Source organism: Squalius cephalus, assembly GCF_949319135.1.
Source record: "Squalius cephalus genome assembly, chromosome: 18".
In the NCBI taxonomy this organism is placed as follows: Eukaryota; Metazoa; Chordata; class Actinopteri; order Cypriniformes; family Leuciscidae; genus Squalius; species Squalius cephalus.
Window position 1 is genome coordinate 29,162,688 of NC_137139.1, and position 21,491 is coordinate 29,184,178.

The 21,491-nt window shown below is 38.0% G+C and overlaps 1 long non-coding RNA gene across 1 annotated transcript; it reads left to right on the forward strand.

The window, feature by feature from the left end:
• The first annotated feature begins 450 nt into the window (after positions 1-450).
• On the forward strand, positions 451-2,429 carry LOC307145816. Its single transcript, XR_013819008.1, has 5 exons — positions 451-674; positions 984-1,064; positions 1,272-1,320; positions 1,577-1,681; positions 2,032-2,429. It is a non-coding gene; the product is annotated as an uncharacterized lncRNA (long non-coding RNA).
• Positions 2,430-21,491: the final 19,062 nt, after the last annotated feature.

Sequence of the window (21,491 nt, forward strand, 5' to 3'; positions counted from 1 at the left end):
TGTCTTTTACAGGTCTTTTACCCGTATTTTGAATTACGAGTTGCATTGTGGGAACCATAACCTGATCGGCGCGAAAAGTTTGAGATGCAAAGCGCCATTACACACGCAGATGATAGCTGCCAAAGTTTCTTTATAAAGTCGGATTTCGGATGTGTGGAAGCCATTCTGACACTTCTGTGGTAAAAACCGAACATTATATTTAACTATATGTCAAATAAGCTGTTTACGTAATGTTATTTAGTTGAAATCTGGCTTGTTAGGCAAATGAATGTCGGAGCCGTCGCGTTTATCATTTTATGCATATCGTCGTCACACATTGAAAGATTTAGTTAACACTCGTGGAAGTTCCCTTATTGTATGTTATAGTGTCCTCGTTGTAACTGGTTTATTGACTTTTATTTGTCGGTGCTGCGTTTTTTTTCCGTGCGGCGCGCATCCGTTAACCAGTTATGATAAAGACGTGCAGTAAGTTAACTTATGTTTTTGAAGCAGTTGAATGCCTTCATACAAAAGCTAACGTTACCAGAGGAAACGTCAAGAAAAGGAAAAGCCATTCAAGACTTAACGTTAGTTGATTTAAAAGGCATGAACTTGAAGATACATCATGATACGTGAAGATGCAGTAACGTTACAGCTGGATCAAGGAAAACAAACCACCTTTTCTGCCAGATGAGGTAAGTTAACGTTAATGTTATGTTTAGGCTACGTTAGACTTTTTGTTGTCTTGTTTTAGACGACACACGGACACATATTATATGACTTTAAACCCCAAATAATGACATTGAAAGATTAATTTACACTTAACACGACTGCTATTATCACCTAATAGCAGTCGTGTTAAGTGTAAATTAATCTTTCAATGTCATTATTTTGGGTTTAAAGTCATATAATATGTGTATATAACTGCTATTATTACCTACTTCTTCTGCCTGTAACGTTAGTCATTAGTTTGTTTGTGTTTCTGTTGTTGCATGATGATACAGTACAACGTGAAGAGAGACTGTATGTGAAGATGCAGTTCAGCTGGATCAAGGAAAGCACCTCCACCTTTTCTGCCAAATGAGGTAACTTAAAGTTATGTTTATGTTAGACTTTTTATTGTCTTGATTTTGTTTTAGACGACATGCTTGACTTTAAAGACCAAATAATAACCTTGAAATATTAATTTACATTTAACATGACTGCTATTATTTATATCTTTACCAGCTCCCTCCTCATTAGTTTGTTACTTTGTTTCATAGTGTTTCTGTTTTTTTCTCATCTATTGACAGGACTTTACTGCTGTACTGTGCATCCCAAGCACCACCACCATCCTTATGGGTTTGTATTTTGTTTTATTAGCATTTTTTAATTTTTTTATTAATCATTATGAGTGTTCAATATTGGCAAAACACATTTAAATTTAAAGTCTAAATTTAAATGTTTATAGAAAAAGTTGGTTGCTGAACACCCCCTTCAAAGATTTGTATGCTTATATGGTCAGTAGAAAAAAAAATTGTATAGGGAATATTTTTGGAGCGGTTTTCTGAAGTGATTGTGTGATGTTTTTCATTTTGTAATAACTTATTTGTTTAAGATGATGGGCATTCAAGATTGCTGTCATTCAAGAAGTTATTGACCACATCTCCTACCCCACTGAGGCAGTGAGCTACATGGCACTTATCCTGGAGTTCATATAAAGGTAAGCAACACTTTTTTAATTTAATTATTTATCTCTAGCATGCTGTTGTGTTACTGTTTATGTAGTTGAAAATAATGAAACATATTATAAGGTATAGTTGAGCAGACAAGCTAACATAACATGCAATTGGAGTCCACTGGAAACAGAAGTCTTAGCGTTTTATACAGTGTTTGAATTTGAAAGAATTAGGGATGGCAGTTGATAATTTAACGAACGTAAAACACTGTACAATTGTTTTTCAACCTCAACCTGGTCTGCATTATACTTTGTAGTTCAGTTTACTTCGTTTAATTTCTTGTTTAGCTAAAAACATATCCATTTTTTTCTTCATATATCCATTTCCTGTGCAGAAATCCTGAACGAAGGTCGAAAACGCTGAGATGAAGGAAACCAAACGTCCACACATTCCTCAAAGACTTCTGAAGTTCCTGTATGAACAACTTCGAAAATCCATGTAAAGTTTAAGCTTTTGTCAAATCTCAAAATGGACCTTTAACTGAACGTACCGAAGGAGGAAAGTTTTTCACGCAAGTTGTTAACCCCAAAATTAAAATAATGTCATTAATTACTCCTGCAAGACTTCTGTTCATCTTCAGAACAAAAATGAAGATCTTTTTAATGAAATCTGAGAGCTTTCTCTTCTTCTGTTGACAGCTTAAGCAACTACCACTTTCAAGCTCCAGAAAGGTAGTAAAGACATCATTAAAGTAACATGAGAATACTTTTTCTGCACAAAAAAACCCCTAAAATAACGACTTTATTCAACTATTCATGTTCTTCATGTGGGCCTCTGAGAGTTCACGTAGTGTAAACAGCGCAGCGCTTCTGGGTTGTACGTCAGAACGTAGACTCACTATTGGCCGACGTTGGTCATGCGTGTGATGCTGGCCAATAGTGAGTCTACGTGCTGATGTACAATCCAGAAGCGCTGCGCTGTTACACTACGTGAACTCTCAGAGGCCCACATGAAGAACATGAATAGTTGAATAAAGTCGTTATTTTATTTTTTTGTGCACAAAAAGTATTCTCGTCGCTTGATAAACTTATGATTTAGCCACTGTAGTCACTTTTTTAAACATTGTCTTTACTAACTTTGTATGCCGGCAAGTTTCAGTATCTTAGAAGCCTATGGAGGAGTGAGACAGTTCTCAGATTTAATAAAAAATATCTTAATTTGTGTTACGAAGATGAACTAAAGTCTTACGGGGTTGGAACAACATGAGGGTGAGTAATTACTGACAGAATTTACATTTTTGGGTGAACTAACCCTTTAAGGAATATTGTGTTCTCTTACAGAAAAATGGCATCAACACTGTAACATTTCCCTCTACTATTAACTATAAGTCTAAAGCTATTTTTAATGTAAAAAGCAGCAGCCCTGTCTTTGTATTCCATTTGGTTTTGTTTGTTTCTGCATTTGTATTGTTTTGCTTTTGAAAATGTTTTGAATCTTTCACAGTTTGATTTTTTTTTTAAAGAATTTTGTGAGCTATTTGGTGCAACACCAATATTGTGCACGTACCTGCTGATGTTTTTTCCTTTGTTTGTTTGTCTAAAAATGTATTCCACAACACAAGTACTTTTTAATGGTGCTTTGCACATTGTTTAATTGATGTAAAAAAAAAAAAAAAATATATATATATATATATATATATCTTTACCCATTGAATGCATTTAATAATGTTTACATGAAAATGTTTACAAAAAATAAACCACGTTCAATTTGTATATATTGTTCTTGAATTATTTGCTACCAAAAGATATGCCATAAAATTCTATAAAAATAGAAATTTCTGTATAAGGATTATCCGTGAATAGTACGGAAAATGTACTGTTAATATATAGAATTTTCCATTTTAGGTTTGACGGAAGTGTCCGTCAATGGTACAGAAAAACTCAGGTAAATCTACGGAAATATCCGTTTTAAGGTTTACGGAAGTGCCCGTACAATAACGGAAAAAGTGCTGGTAATTAATTACCAGCACTTTTTCCGTTTTTTAACGGAACTTTTTTTAACAGTGTAGGAAATATGCCTTTTATTTCTAAATTATAACAAATTTTGATCTAAAAACTAATAAAAATAACAAAAACACCCAAGTTACTAAAACTTTAACTAAAATTGAAGTGGAAATATTAACAAAAACTATGATGGTATATCAATGACACTAAGGGGGTGTTTGCACGACACCATTTTCAACAGAAAACTTATGGTTTTTTTATGTTTTTTTGTGTTTTTGCTGTTTATTTACACATTAATGGCGTTTGGGGGCCTGAAAACGCAAACTTTTGAAAACAGGTTTCATAGTGCAAGTTGTAAACGTTACCGTTATCGTCTCTGTGTAAACTACAAAAAGCTAATTTGTGTAAACGGTGACGTCGTGCAAATGCGTATTACGTGTTCAGTCTATAGGCGTGTAGTGTTTCTTTACAAACTGCCATCACCAACTACTGGCCTGGCATGAATAATACAGTGTTTTGAACGGGGGATCGTTGTCGTCTGTATGCGAAACTTTTCAAAAATGAAAAGGAAATACTTAGTACTTTATACTTAGTTTAGTACATCTCTGTTGAGTAAAGTACCCTAAATGACACTGCATTGCCCCAGTTGTTTCTAATTAGGCCACTAAGCTTAGAACAAATTCATGTGGAAGAACTCTGCTTTATTTCTTTTTATTACCACATATTGGCCAGATAAATCTGCAAATGGTCCGGACTTCATGCAGAAAAGCGTGGCTTTGCGAGACTACAGCCCTGTATGACATAAAGAGTTTATATCTTTGTTGAGTGATTGTGAACCAGACTAACACACATTTACTCTCCATGGCATAAGAGTGACAGAAAGTGAAAGGCAAGTTGTGTGACCAGAACTTATGAGACACGCTGAGGGAAAAGCGAGAGTCTCTGTAGTGCAACTCACTATTGACCTACAATCTGACCTGCTGTTTGGAGTCCGCACGCTGCCCTCCCGCAACCCTCTCAGACAGCTGACTGGAGCACAAGTCTCGCCAGATATTACATTGTTTTGTTTTTTTTAACTCCTGGCTGGAGGTTTATGTTGTATTGCTTTCATCTTTTGTCCCTCTTTGACTTCTCTTTCCCACCTCGGGCCATGTTTTGTGTGTGTTTATGTATTCGTACAAAGTTCTGCGTTGGTGTTTGCTTGCCCGCGTACGATATTTCTCAGCGTATCTAGGATCTTGTTCCGCGTGACTTCATGGAAAACCTGTCCCTGCCAGAGACGAAATGTTGCACGCCCATTGGAGGTGTGTAACTAATAGCTCAGGTCAGCCGCGCTCCCTGTATTTATGACACCATGGCCTATGAAATATGAACGGGCGGATTGAGATGCACAACTTCCTCTCTTTTTTTAAAGCAGCGAGACCATCAGATGCAACAGTGATAAAATGCCATGGCTGAGAGGTAAACTAATAATAGTGTTCTCCACCTGAAACTGTCACATTGATGCTCGAGTCTGGAGCATCCGAATATCCACAGCTAAGCCACCTGGGTAAGACACACAATGCCAATTAAATAACGGGAGGAGGTTGGATTTGAATATGTATGTGATATAAATGTGTCCAAATGTCTGTTCTCAAGTGGATAGCTCAGGTTCTAAAAGCTGATTGGGTTGAAGTTGAAGTTCTATATATATATATCTTGGCAAAAGAATTGCATATTAGTGATGCTTCCTGAAAATAGTTGAACAAAACAAAAAAAGAGGATTAATTTGGCGTGTAACTTGTCCCTAACCGTTTGTGCTATGGGCATAAATGATACTTTAAATCATGCGACATGTTTAGGAGAAGAGATCTGACTTATACTGTTTGTATCATTCTAATATGCAAGAAACATTTCTGATTATCATCAATGTTGAAAACAGTTGTGCTGCTTCATATTTCTGTAGAACTGATCATTTTTTTCAGGATTCTTTGATGAATAGAAAGTTTTAAAGTGCCGCTATGTAGTTTTGGCAATTTCTTTTGTTTTTCTAGTTTCCACTTTTTGCTCGCGGGATTCTCTATAGAGCTCCCCCTACAGCTTCGGAATAGATATTATACTGTCGTCAAAACTCGTTGGCGACTCTCCCCCCTCCCATCTTCTCGCTCTGGTCATGTGCATTTGTTTTCAAAGAAGCCGGTGAACGCACGGAGCCATGTCCACTGAGGAACGTATGATACACAGAAGGCAAGCATATAAATGTATGTGTGCAGTGCCGTAAAGCAATTTGTTACATTGCGAGACCTGATATCACGCGATACTTCCTGACGCACAGGCGCTAGAGGGAAGCGAGGCGGCCACCATTCAACCCGAAAAAATTCATATAACCATTCCAATGACTCCAAAGCTGTTCAGTTAAGGTAAATTAAGCTAAAAAACCTGCATAGTTCCCCCTTAAAAAGCAGCATTTATGTGAAATGTCTTTACTGTAACTTTTGATCAAATTAATGCATCCTTAATAAATAAATAAAAAATTTAAATGACCTCAAACTTTTGAATAGTTGTATTTAACATTAACTTTTTGCTCACCAGCCGCTCTGGCTAGTGGTTTTCCAAATTTACTTGCCACTCAGCATTTTCACTGGCCACATTTTTTTTTTTTTTTTTTTTTTTCACAATCGATACCATGGGAAAAAAAACTGCCATATAGATATTTTTAATATTATCTCATAATTTGTCAGCAGGAATATTAGGCTGCTGTCACTTTAAGACCTGACACACAGATCAAATATACCGTTACACATGCATTTTCTTTCTCAACTGACCGGCAATTTGATATTATTTTGTGTGTCTTTGACTGTTTAAGTGCAATAAGCAACGAAAAACAAGTCAATTTATTACTAAGAGGCGGCTTTATGTGCACACACTTTGTGTCTGAGCACGAAATCTGCTAGTAAAATTATGTGCAATGCAAGCAATTCCACGCTGAAATAACACCATTGTAACACCCTTGTAAACAGCCCTGTAACACCAACAATATTCATCCAGAGCAAATGAAACAAGTGAGTGAGGAGAGGCGGGTTTGTGTGTAACTCGCTGTCGGAAAGATGAGAGGGTGAAAAAGCTCAGCTGGTGTCGTGTGTCTAATCTGCGGAAAAGTGTTTCAGATATTTCAGTATCAATATGTATCGAAAAATCTTTATTTTCGACAGCTCTACATTGCTCTTAGTTTATTATTTCAGGTGCCCTTTTAAAAGACTACAACTGGAAAATGTATGTATTCTATATAAAATTCAAGCTGCCAAAGTGGCTAGTAGGAGTGACTCGTTACATGCCTCTGCTGGTGTTAATGTCAAGCCCTGTGTACACAGTGTATGTACTTTACAGCCTTTTTCCTTTTATTGTGACAGGACAGTTGAAGCAGAGACAGGATCACAGGAAAGGGCCACGAGCCGGGACTCAACCTCGATACTTTACCAGATCTACATTTGAATGCTCGGTACGTTTGCATAACCTTTACATAATCCTTATAGCCTATCCAATATAAACATTTAATGAAAATGCTTAAGCTAGCTTTGTTTTTTTTTTACCATCAAGGTTATATCAAAATTGACATTTACATTGATGCATTTGGCATTGTTTTTATCCAAAAGGCAGATACAAGGTATACATTTCATCAGTTCATTTATTTATTTTAATATATATTGCAGATTTCATTGTGCGTAATTGTATGTTGATGTGATTTAATATAGGCCTATTTATTTAACACAATTTGTTCTTGAGTCCACTTTTCATGAGCCAGTCAGTTTTCAGTAAATAAAATCAAGCCCTCCCTTACTTTTTTCTCTCTGAAATGTTACATGGGTTGTGAATGGCATTTTATTTTGACTGAAAAGTAACCTCTTAATTAATTATCAAAACTTCTAACAGCTAATAATAAGTCATGGGGAAACTGCTGCTTTTCCGCTGATCTCGACAAAAACGTCTACCGCTCATCTGACGATGGGGACAATATTTCACCGTGTTAAACTCTCACAGGAGGCAGACGGAGCTGCGGAGCTCTTTCTGCCGGTAGCGAACACATTCACAAATGACCATTTATTACTTCCCACTATTTTTAAAGGGAGAAATGACAGCCTCTCTGTCAAATCTAACAAGGGAATAGCTTTCAGCTGCTTACTCCCCAATAACTCATCACAGCGACCTTTTGAACAGGAATTAGGGCACTTTTTATTTTTTAGGCCTTTTGCATTTTAATATCTGAAAGTAGCAAGGACAGAATCCATCGGCCATAGACGGACATTGGCTTACCGTCTTAATGTTGACATAATGATTCAAAGTAGGACAGTAGAAGTAATAGACAGGAATAACATTCACAAATGGCACGAAACAAGATATTGAAAGTGAAAAACATGGTAGGGATGGACTTGGTTTCATCCACACTCTTAAAAATACAGGTTCCTGAAATATATATATATATTATTTTTTATTTTATTTATTTATTTATTTTTATTTATTTTTTTACACTGTATCTTCTGTGAAAATCTCAGGACCAAAAATGTTCATCCAAACATTGCATTCGGTCCTGCCTGCCTGTCAGCGTATGTATTTGCATATGTCCGCGACCCATCGCACATCATGAGTGCGTTCCATGAGGCTATGCAGAGTTATAGACAGAAGGTGCGTCCCAATTCACGCACTAATGCACTATTCTGTGACGTTTTGTAGTATAAATAGAGCGAGTAGTTCACACTGAAAATTCCAAAAAGAAAAAGTGCACTTAACTAGACAGTCACGGAGCGCCGCAAACAAACAGCAGAACTTTTACAGTTCCTTCTGAACCAAAACAAAGAGCTTATGCTGCGTTCACAGCATGTCGTAATAACCGTAATTACAAGATGGCAACCCGTGATGTTCTACCTGGATCTGCAGCAGTCAGGTGGTACAACTAGAGCTCTGTAAGTTGTTTAAGTTCATTATTATTGTAATGTTATGTGCTTTGAGACATGAGGTAATCTAATGGCCACTCTCGTGACGCTGTGCAGAATCTGCTCTGGCTGTGCGTTCATGTGGGACGATGGGATCTTATGAAATTGCCGCTCTGAAATTACCTACCCTATCTTTAAGAATCTTTATTTTTAAAGTCCCCCTGTAGTTAATAATTTGATCCCTTAAAACTCATGTTTGATCACCAAAATTACATATTTAAATGTTTTTTCCTTGAAAAAAAATTCTTCATGCCTTAAAATAGCTTGAATGTAACTATACACCCTTGCTTCATTTAGTATACACGGTTATATGAATATGCAAATGAGCTCCACCTCCACTCACTCACTCAGCTCAGAGATCCACTCGTTGACGATCACATGTTGATCTGATTGGTTACAAGGTAGTTTGTGACGTCAGAAACACCAGCGATTTCAAACCACGTTTTGGTTCACTGCAGATTTAAAGAGAAAATACTCAGCAATGGTGTTGACTTGAATTTGCACATGGTTTGTCTTAAAGCATATTAATAACACCACATAGACATATAAACAACATTAAAAGCTTGATTTTCACCACTGGGGGACTTTAAGAATGTCCTGGCAAATTGATTCGGTTCTGAAATGTGGTAATGTGAATGAATCAATTATTTCCAATGAATCAGTTTATTTATTTGGTTCACAGAATCTTCTGCATTTTTTATCTTAGTCATTGTTTACCCTAATATTTTCTTCTTCGAAATAATGTGTACCCTTTTTTAAGAAATTATGGATATTTTGCTTTCATTGTTGATGGGAATTTTTACCATAATAGTAGCTAAATGCTCAGAGGAATGATGATTGTACCACATGGCAATATAAAAAGAGAATCTTTAACAGAAAATTAGATCTTGTAAATATGACATCAATACATGAATCATGTGTTTAATATTGTGGAAATCTGACCTCAGGGCTGTTGAGTTGCTGCTCGGTGCAAGCAGACATCGAGACGCAAGCTCTTTTCTCCGTCTCTTTCACTCTCATCCCAAATCCATTTTCAGATCTCCACACTCTAATGTTTTGATATTTCTTTATTATTATGTACCAATTCGGCATGCTTTGCCCTCTGGGAAATCAGTTACCACACCCCTTTCTGCTGCCATCACAATGAGAATGATAGTGAATTTCTTTCTGTGGTTTCAGAGTACCAAACCAAATTAAGTAAGTGAATGAAAAAGGCGAATGGAAAAGCCAGCAGGGCTCTCGTTGCAGCGTCGCTGTCCTTGGCGTTACCGTTGAGTGTTGTCTAAATAATTCACTAATAAAACGAAACACAGCAGACACCTCCAGACGCCCTGAAAGCGTGCAGTTAATCCCATAAAATAAAATAAAGTTGTTTTTTTTTATCTCAAGGCTGAGATGAAATAATAACGCAATATTAAAGTGTGCAAGAGAGCACAGCCCTCGCAACAAATAACACAGCGCCTTGGGTATATGATATTACAGTCGGAATGATTGTGCTGCTTATATCAGAGATTCTGTTTCAACAGCAGTTTGGAAACTTTAAAGTCATCATGAAATGCCATTTGCTACCTATTTGACTTCTGTAATGTGATGTGTTTTAGAGTGAAATGGGATATTCAGTGGGAAGAAAATATAGGGTGGGACTGGATTTTATCCACTGCAAACTGATCGTGAAAAGTGGGTGTTGAAAAGCTATGATCCGTAAGTGAAAATCCCATAGAAAAATGTATTTGTTAAAATGTAATAATAATTACATAATTGTATACGTCTCCAAGACGCTTAAAGAAACGTCCTGCAAATCTCCCTGAAGAACTATGTGCGAGTGTACCTGGACAAAAGCTGTTATAAACGCAAAGGGTGCTAACACCAAATATTGATTTGAAAATACTAACGTGCCCAAGACTTTTGCACAGTACTGTACGTGCAACATTTCAGCAGTAGATAAATTATAAATGTTAGCTAGATTGTTCATTTCCTGCCTAGCGATGTATGTTTATGCTTAAACATAATAAAATAGTGGTTTGTCTTTTAAAAAACATATCTCGCCTTTTGCGTGTCATTATATGTAGTGAGTTGGCTCACATGATTTATGTTTCGCGCTCCCGTTAAGGTAACATTGTTAGCATCGATGCTCCCTGGTTCTCACGGTGCATTGTGGGACTTTATAGGGAGCAAATGTTTCAGTACAGTGGAAGGATTTTGCGATTGAGACAGCTCTTAAAATGGCCGACTCCCTGATCAGTGCTCTGACTTCTGAACTAGGAAGCTGATTGAGACGCACCCTGGGTCCCCAGGAGCAAGGTTGAAGACCTTTTGGCTGGATCTCAAATGGCACACTTCATCTCGCGGGCTCTTGGCCTTAAATTACGCATGCTCACCAAGTGTACAAGTCCGTACTCCGTAGGGTGTCCCATTCTGCATTTCAGCATTCAGAAGTGTGCTCGCGCGCGCCGCCTTTGTGCCCTCGATACGGACTTCAGCGAAGCCCGCACTTTCGCACCCTCCACATGAGTTACCTAACCAGGAATCATTGCGAAGTTGCGAACGCCCAATCAGATAAATGAGGGGAGGAGTTTCGTGGCTGTTTGACATTCGGTGGCATGATGTCATCAAGCCTGTCCCAAAATACACTCTCGCGCGCCCTCGTGGACTCGAGGCCAGCGCCCCTTAGGTCTGCACTTCCAGACGTCACCAAGTGTGAACTCGAAGGAGGTCCGCAAGGCCGGAGTGTGCCATTTGGGATCGCGCCTTAGTATAACTCATAACTAGGGCTTGACATTAACACTCCTACTAGCCACTTTGGCGGGTTGAATTTTATATATAATATATACATTTTTCAATTGGAGTCTTTTAAAAAGGCATCTAAAATAATAAACTAAGTGAAATGTAGTTTTGTCAAAAAAAAAGAAAAAAATTCGATACATATCGATACTGAAATATCTGAAACGCTTCCAAATCTCATTTTCCGCAGAATAGACGCCCGATACCAGCTGCGCTTTCTCTCTCTCATCTCTCCGACTGCGAGTTACACACAAACCCGCCTCTCCTCACTCACTCGTTTCTCCAGATGAATATTGTTGCTGTTACAGGGCTTGAATTTTGGTGTGGGAATGCTCGTATTGCGCATAATTTGACTCTAGATTTAGTGCTCACACCCAAAAGTGTGGCACATAAAGCACATCAGTACTAAACTGTGTGTGTGTGTATATATATATATATATATATATACATAGATAGATAGATAGATAGATACATACATACATACATACATACATACATACATACATACATACATACATACAGACAGACAGACAGACAGACAGACAGACAGACAGACAGACAGACAGATAGATAGATAGATAGATAGATAGATAGATAGATAGATAGATATAGATATACTTTTTTACTGCAAATAATGTTTGATCTGAATAAAAGAATGATTCATCTCAATATTTTTTTTCTGAAATCAATATGCAGAACATAAATGGGAAGAACAGTTTAGGAACCAAGAAAAAGTGGGACAACACCTTCTATTAAAGACTGAGTCAGTTTTGCTAAAAGATTATGAAGACAAAACATTCTCTCTTTTTTTTATTTGGAAAAATGTGCACTTTCTGTATGAATCTTGCACAATAAGACTGTGTTCTAAGAAAGAAAATGGGATCCGTCTTGATTTCATGTGGTCAGTGAAAGCAGTACAGGATAAGGCTGATGTTGCAAGTGCAAAGTTGTCTTAAAAGGTCTCTTTCTGTCTGTAATCATAGTTGTTAAATGTGTTTACACGTAATTCCACACATTTCCTGTTTGTTCAACAAGAACCCCACTTTTTATGCACCTTTCCAACTGCAAAAAGTGCTGCGGTTTATTTAGTGTTCGACTCTGCACATTTTGTTGCACATTTTGCAAGAAAAACAAGACGAGGCACTATTTAGAGCAGAATGAAAATCCCTCCGTGCACCTGGCATGGCTGCCAATGGTAAATGAGCTGAGAAAAAACTCATCATCTGTCTGCCGTTATCATTAGCAGCAATAATTATGTTTACAATGCCCCCTCATCATCTGTGGGAGCTGCGGCGCAGATGAGAGAGTCGTCCCCCCGTGAGCGCCGCGGATGTTGCGGTTTTGAAGGACAGCTATGATCTTTGTCTTTCAGATCAAGCTTCATGTTACTCTGCCAACTCTCACATCAACCTGCTCTCTGATCTCACAGAGACACAAAGTGTCTGACAGATCCACTCACAACGTATGCCCGGTATTTTACTGTTTGCCCTTGACAGATGCTTGCGGATCCAAATCCCGCCCGCGGAATGACGTTACACAGCTGAGAGGAGGACGAAAACTCGACTTCAGGGCTCGTCTTTGGCCTTTTCTCACTGTTACTGCTAATCAGTTGAATCAGAAAGCATGTTGACGTTCTCGAAATGCCATTCGCCACAGAGCATTTTAGTATAACGGTAAATAAGTACAACAGAGCCTTCTGCGGTATAACGTTACCGTCTAGCCCACAATAAGCTACTTACCACCGAGGAGTCAGGGGTAAAATATTATCTGCACATCAGCATTACTTATTAATTTGACCATTTATTCTTGGGCCACAACTCCAATATAACATGTCACCTGTTCTCGAAAAAGCAAATTGCCTGGGAAGTGTATTGAATTACACGTTCCCCCTATTTACCGGAAAAACAGGTCTTGTAGAGATAACAAGAAAGGCGATATTTACTGTAGCCTGCAGCCTTGTGATGTCTTGCGTTACTTTGCCAGATAGGTCAAGTCTCAAGATCAGCTCGGGAGTGAGAAAAGCCGCTGTGATGTCTTTGTTGTACTCCTTTTTAGCGAAAAAGCCTTTTGTGATTTAGACTTGGAGCCTTAATAACCTCTCCTTATAATCAAATATGCCATACTTGTATGACTGAAGCAGGCGTAGCGGCTTTATTCATTCCTTTCTCGACAGCCTGCTTGTTTTCTGCTAACATTATGTGGTTATTAAAGTTGCAAACAATACAGCATGTTGTGAATCAACAGACGGATGCGAGATGCTAAAACAGGTGCATGCAAAGTCTCCTAAAGAGGCTAGCGGCACACCTGTTTAAATGCTCCAAATAGTGTAATTGATGTATGCTCACCCAGCGAATAAGTCTGAACTGACATGCAGGCAGTGGCGCTCATTTATAACTTTAATAAGGCAGAAATGCATTACACAGTTTCTTCTTGCTCCATCCCCACTAGGCAAGTATTGATGTATTCAAAGAGGACGCTGCCCCCACTGGATGTTCCTTGTTTCTTGTGTCTACCTAATGCAAGAATTGTTTTTACTTGTACTTTCTACAGATGGTGATGGATACTGTTGGTGAGATGCATATTTATAGGTACCTGCACACAATTCAATACTTTTTTCCTCATTAAAAAGTTTTTTAAATAGTACTTTTTCAAATGTTTTAAATTATGTATATTTGTGTGTATATAATTATGTATATATTATTGTATATTATGTTAATATTATATGTTAATATTTTATATATATTTTGAAATAATTGCAATAAATTAAGAAATCGTCTAAGTATATATATATATATATATATATATATATATATATATATATATATATATATACATTCATATGTATGTATATATATATTTTATAGAAAATTGTATTTGAAAAATAGTAGAAAATTTGAAAATAGTTCAAATTATATATAAAATATTAACATATATAATATTTATATACTCTATACTCTACTCTCTCTATATATAAGCAGATTATTAATTGTATTTATTATTTATATATTTTATATAAGAATGTTACAATTCTGATAGATTAATGTCCTATATATAATTTCTGCGTGTGTGCGCATTAAGATGAATGAAATTGTGCTCCATTCTCATTTCCTTAAAATCCATTTGATATAAATCCATTTGATATAATCTAGCTGGTCATTAGTTGGTCAAGCATCATGTTCCAAAACACAGCGACCATCTTAGACTTTCCAGCAGGATTGATATTATTATAATTCCAAATGACTTATTTAACTGATCACTGCTGAAATGGAGATTGTAGAAACACATTCCAGGTCAGCCATTCGAGATTGTTACCTAGCTGTGTTTTAATGTCTTGCCTTGACTGATGGCTAGGAAAAGCTCTTAGACGAGCCTCATCTCCAGCGCGCTGTTTATCAGACACATTGAGTGGAGAAAACACATGGCTCAGTGGCCATATGCTACATTACATCCATTATGGCGTCTGGATAGAATACTGATGTTGATTGAACTCGCACACACACATACACACGCACACGCCAATAATTGCATCTTATTGTCAGTCCCTACTTTATGGTCTCATTCCAATACTGCTGATGAAACAGTTCAATTAGTTTTTGTCAGTTCATTTAAAGCTGAGTAACATTTTATTGTCAAATACGTTCTGCTCTCTGAGTTGGAGAGACAAAGCCCTGGCAAACATCACCAGATGGATTTGGGTGGCCAAAAATGACGATTAAAAATGTATTACCGTGACAACAACAGGCAGAATGCGACTCCAAAACGCCTTATAACCCTGGAATAGAGGGTGAGAGGTCAAAGGTCAGAGATTAGTCTGGAAGTTGGATAGACAAGACGCACTTTAGTAAGATAAAAGGGACTGTCAATGCATCTATGTTTAATTGTAACTGAGTTTTGATCGTTTCACCAGCTCTCTGTGTTGATTTTAGCTGCTAGATGAGCACAACTAAACTTAATGGCAGTGAGAAAGTAGAAAGAATCTATTATATTTCCAACTAGATAATTGGAAACCGTGTAGTTATGTCTTGGAGCCAGTGAAAATGGCCAGATTCCATTTTGCCGTCACACTCCAATCACTGACATCCTTAGGCTAATGTGGAGAAGTGGCGTGGTGGTTTTAACCACTTTCTGTCTTATAAAAAGCATTACAGTTGGAAAGTTGATTATTAATACTAGATTTTGACTTTCTCCTGAGAAAATGCAAGAGGTACTTACCCATACAAAACTATAGGGTGTGCTGAATGGTTGCCTGGGGATTACTATGCGGTTGCTTTGATTGATTTTTAGTATGTTGCTAAGTGATTAATTACAGTCCCAAATATGAATATAGATATTCTGGTCTATAGATAACATGAATTGCTCACTATAATTCTATGGTATTTTCTCCAGTTTATATATGTGTATATGTGAACGAGTCATTGAATCTTTGATAACGAACTGATCCGTTAAAAGAACATAATTAGTCATTAACCATTTAAACGTTATGATCTCTGCATGACTTTCAGGAATATTTAAGCACCATAAGCGTTTTCCTTACAAATGACGTCTTGAGTGAAATGAACATCCTCTTTTGTTTAGTCACAGGCTAATTGTTCACGGAAACATATATCCCTGATTCATTTATTTTGTTCACGAATGAGAAGAATCATTCAGACATGTCTCATTCTTAAATAATGCTTAACTCTTTCCCAGCCATTGACGGAATTTTCCGGCAATCCACGTTTTCTCTGTTATACGGTAAGGGGCGCTATGACATCTTCTAAAGTAGTGGTTCACAACGGGGGGCGTTGGAAGCAAGATTTTTGAAAGGGGGGGCGTTCACAAGTTTACACCAAAGATCCAGGCAAGACATTTTTAGGCATTTTACATTTTTAGGCATTAACTAATGCCTAATGCCAAAATGTTATCTTTGTTCACCAAGTAATTTACTGGTCAGGCATTATTGTTAAAGGCATACTTCACCGATTAGCATTAAGCTTTGTATCAGAGAAACCCGGTAGTATTTTCGAATGACCGTGCTTCCCTTCCTCATGTCCCCCTGAGATGAGAGATTTCTATATTGTGTATCTGGAAAAAAAATCGTCATTTAGCGTCATCAGAGGCTTTTTTGTCCAGAGGCGAGAGACTACAGCCAGTAGTAGGAGCTCGTTCCGCATGTTTTCAACCCGCCCATAGTGGGATGTCACGATAAAACAGCGTCTTTCAGTTTCGAGTCAACTAGTAGCCTAGTTGTATCATTTCTTCCGATACCCCCCTCTGTAACCGTCCACTGCCCTAAATGAACCGCAGGGCACAAGTTCACTTGTGCTATCCACAATCCACTTTTGCTAGTTTAACGACGGGAACAATGGTCGGCGCGCCAGGTGCATGGTCTAAAAGGGTTGTCCCTATTCTCTTAATGAGTAATGGGTGTGTTTTGGGATTTACGTGTGTTAAACCAATCAGAGTCTCATCTCCATTTCCCATTCCCTTTAAATGGCAGTTGCGCTCGCTATTTACTTGACGGAATTTTATAGTGGAAAGACTGAACGCGTCTCCAGAGCGCAAACAGAACTGCTCGTGCGCGAGGTAAAAGTGCGCAAGCAGACCATCTACGGGACAAGCCGGAATCCACAATATCTTTATGTACACAAAAATAATCTTTTACATTGTAATCCTTTTATTTAAAATATTTGGCATGTTTGTGTGAGTCCCTGTGTGTTTCATAAGCAGAGTGAACGCGCGTTGTGGGCCCGCCTATAGGCGCACATTACTAACGCGCTCATTAAATAACTAAAAAAAAATACTGCACCATTGACTTTAGACCAGGTTTCAGTTGTTCAATGGCGCAGTCTATTTCTGTTGCCTCAAAATAGCAATGCACCAACAATGCGCCAGAACACACCTCGTTTTCAAATCAGCACGCCCATGGGCGCACAAATTGGCGCAAATGCATTTGCTATTTAAACAAGTGGCGCAGGATGTGAAAATGATAACTGCGCCGGACTGAAACTGGCAAAAAACATGTGCATCGCGCTTGCCGCTGCATTGCGCCGGGTGTAAGATAGTGCCCTTTAAGTCTCCTAAGAATCATATAGTTGAACTCAAATGATTCTTGATAATGAATGAAAATTATTTTTAACAATATGGTCTTCTAACATAAGGTTCCTTTCTGTTGAATGCAGTATCTTATCTGTAACGCAATGGAAAACTGAAAAAAAGATATGTATGTGTGGCTGTTTGTTCTTTTTCTGTGTTTTCTTTTCTCGTCATGCACTGAGTGAGGTCACTTTGACACCGCTTATCTCTCTCACCCCTCCCTCTGAAACCCTGATCGTTTTGTGAAACTGTTAGACGACGATTCGTTTAAAGACTCCAAATGACCCTGTGTGTCTCCATGAGACTCATTTCTTCTCTCCTTCTGTCTCCCTCCCCTGGCCCCTGACAACTCTGATGGCCGATACTTACACACACACACACGCACACACACACACACACACACACACACACACACACACACACACACACACACACACACACAGTGGATGGCTCGGATGGGTTTTCTGCTGGCGTAATGCGCTTTGTTGTGTAAAGGTATCAATCAGAGCGCCGCAGATTATTAGAGTGTCTGAAAGAGATCAAACAATGTTGCCGTCTGCCCCCCCGTGCGCCTGATTTACCGAGCGTCTGATAAAGTACTCCAGCTCTCTGTCAGGGCCCTACATGACGTCCGGCCGCACTCGCCGGATAAATTATTGCGCAGCAAAGCCATAATGTCTCTCCGCCTAGCGACTATAGCGGTCCACCGGCACCCGAGGGTCAACATTTACTGTAACTAAGGGGTTGAAACACACTCCCACCCATCTCATCTCCGTTCCTAATTTTTAGGTGCTCTGCCGTGCAACCCGTTTTAACCTCACGGAATGGCTCTAACAATTTGCATATCAATTGAAGGTCCACCGAACGTCCTGTAAATGATCTGAAAGTCTATTCAACGTCCTCATCTGATTAATTAGTTCAGTATTACTGTTGCTCATACTCAGGGTTAGTGATTTGAACAATAACCTAACCCCAAGTATGAAACCCCACATGAATCGGCCATTTGAATGAGAGCTCAAATTATGCGGCCTGTTGTTGTTGTTATATTTCTAAGCACTTGGATTTCTGGCGGATACAAAAAAAAAAAACATATGAAAAATGGCATTAACTTACACTGAAATGGGTCCCACACATATACTATACTAGAATATCATAAGGGGTTTTCGCAACCGGAGGAACCTTTTCATAGTTCCTATAACTAAGGGTGGAAATACACGCTTTTTGGTGTTGTTTGCACCTCAGGAACTGGGAACGATTTTAGTAGGTACTTCTTTTGGGGGAATTAAATTAGCTCCTACTTCAGAATAGGGTGTAGGAACTACCAGTGACGTAAGTGTACGTTGATTGGCCGAACACATGCGAAACACTGGCACCCAGCATTTTTAAAAAGACGTGTAAACACACAGTTTATAGCCTATATATTTACTTCACAAACATGGAAAACAGTGATTAATTGACTGACGTTGAAGTCCAGGCACTTCTCAAACTTTGCACTTCAAATCCAATGTGACTTTGAAGGGACCAAGCGAAACATGAGCGATATTTGGCATAAACCACACGGCAAATGCTAATACTTTTCGTATATCATTTACTTTCTTTGTTAAATAATTAATAACGTATAACATAGGCTCTGGCTAAGTTGTCCAGAGCGCCATCAAAATTAAAGTCCCGCACAACAACCAGAGCGGCTGGACGTAAGTGACGGCTTACTTCACTTCAAAGTTCCAATGGGCAGTGCGAATGAAATGAGGAAAATGTTTCTAGGGAAACATTTAGTTCTCGTGGGACTGCCCTGGTGGCTAGTTCCTATAACTACCCAGTGCGAAAGAGACTTAACCAATTCCCCCCTAATTCCCTTTCAGTATGTTATAGCTATCACAGATAACACCTTAGTAGCCACCTAGCAACCACCAGGACCACCCTAGCAACTGCCCATAGCTACAACTTGGCAGCCACCTCAAGGGCCCTATGGAATCCAATTTATTTATTTATTTTTTGTACATTTTTCTGGAATCTGTTTTTTTTTTTCCCCATTTTAATTATTCTAGATTAAATTTTATGGTTGAAATAAAGTTTAGTAATTATAAAGCATGTCTAATTCATTGAAACTTACCCAATTTAGCAACAATTTATTAAACGTTTAACAATTACCGGTACATTTATTGAGATGGCCACCACGAGCGTCACATGTGCTTCAATATGTGTAGTTGACAAAACTGCGCCGCTCGTTCAAATTCAGAGACACGCTGAACATGCAGACTTCATATTTAAATAGCAGTTGTTTTGCACTTTAATATTCACAGACACCAGTTTGATTAATTGTACAGCCCTACTTTTGATTAATTAATCCAAAATTCCGTGACATTCCAAGCTATAGTGTATATTTCATTTTTTATGACTCAATTCCGTGATTCTATCCGCATTTGCGGAATTTATTGACCTTATGCACAGAGAAACAAGCGCGCAGCCATCTTTAGAATTTCGTCTTTAAACTTCCATCTTTGCGGTAGCTCTGTATATTTCTATGGCATCGCTGTAGAGGAGTAATTAACTGGTGAATGGATTTAGTCATTGTAGAGTTGAATTGTAGAATTTTTATGAGCATTTTAATGTTTGGATGTCATAACAAATGTCAGTAGACCGGGAAGATTTTAAAACAGCGGTTCATTCATAAACCCGTAAGATCTTATCCTTCATGCTGTGGAAATACAAACCGGAAGACAGAACTCAACGAGCGCAGCGCTGAAAGGGGGCGGGGCTACATAAGGTCTATAGGGCCTTAAACTTTAAAAAGTAGTTTGCATAAAATAGTTGTATTTTTATGTATAATATAGTTACATAAAATATATACTCTTGTTCATTTTCACCACCAGAGATTTGTTTGTGCATTCGTTTGACTAGAGATGTCTATATGATGTATGATTTGTTTCTGGCCTACTCTCCATCGCCGCAATACACAGTTCTTTCCAGAAAAGTCTACCTAGCCTTATTAAATAGCACTTTAACTGTGATTCATTCAACGTTTCCTTTTAAAATGATGAGGACTATGCAAGTCCTTTGTTTAATTTTTGCTTAAAAAGCACATGCATGATTTTCTGATGATCAAATGGGTTTGGCGGGTCAGCAGAATAAAGAATAAGAAAATTTAGAGAGTGGAAGAATGGTATGTATGTGCGCTTTCATTCAGTATTTCTTTTGTTGTGAAATAAACTAAGCTGATTTCTCATATATTCAAGGCTTCAATCTGTGTTGACTGAGATTGAGAAAGCATAGTCTCTGTGAGTTTTAAAAAACTTAATTCATAGTTATTATAAAACTATTGCATACTAAAGCAACCTGAGCCATATTTAGAGACAAGAATTTCAAAGAAAATTGGGAACCACCCTAGCAACATGTTTAAAAACATTCATCATGGCATCTACTTTGGCATGTGTTAAAATCTAGTGTAATAAAATAGTTTCAAGCACTTGGAGGAAATACTTTCAGAATAAGTGAACTGATATGAGAGTGCTTGACTTATTCATTTTGCTCTAGAGCCTTATGTCACTGCCACATTACAATTGCATTGTAAAAATCTCCCCGCGGGATGTTAATTGAGCATAAAGCATATTCAAGTTAGCTGACATCAAAGCAACTGGCCCGCACTCAGAGATAAAATGAGCTGTCGATCAGCAGAGCGGGATTTTGTCCATTTTCAGCATTTTTGGGCCTTGCTTTGTTTCTGGTCAATTGGTAATTGTGAGATATCAGAAACTGCCTTTTGCCTAAAGAAAGGCCCTTAAAACCTTTCAAACTAAATTGACTTTTTAGCCACTGCAATATAACAGCTGACCTATATATACCATCATATGAAAAGGAAATGGAAGGTCCATTTATCCCAACGTTTCATGCGAAAGCACACAGATCAACCATCAGAGAAAAAAAATGAGAAAACAAGAAGAAAGAAATAGAAATGTAATTTTCACAGTGAAAGTCTTCTGGGACTGGGACAAGAAATTGCGAGATAAATAAGACAGTGAATCTCACTC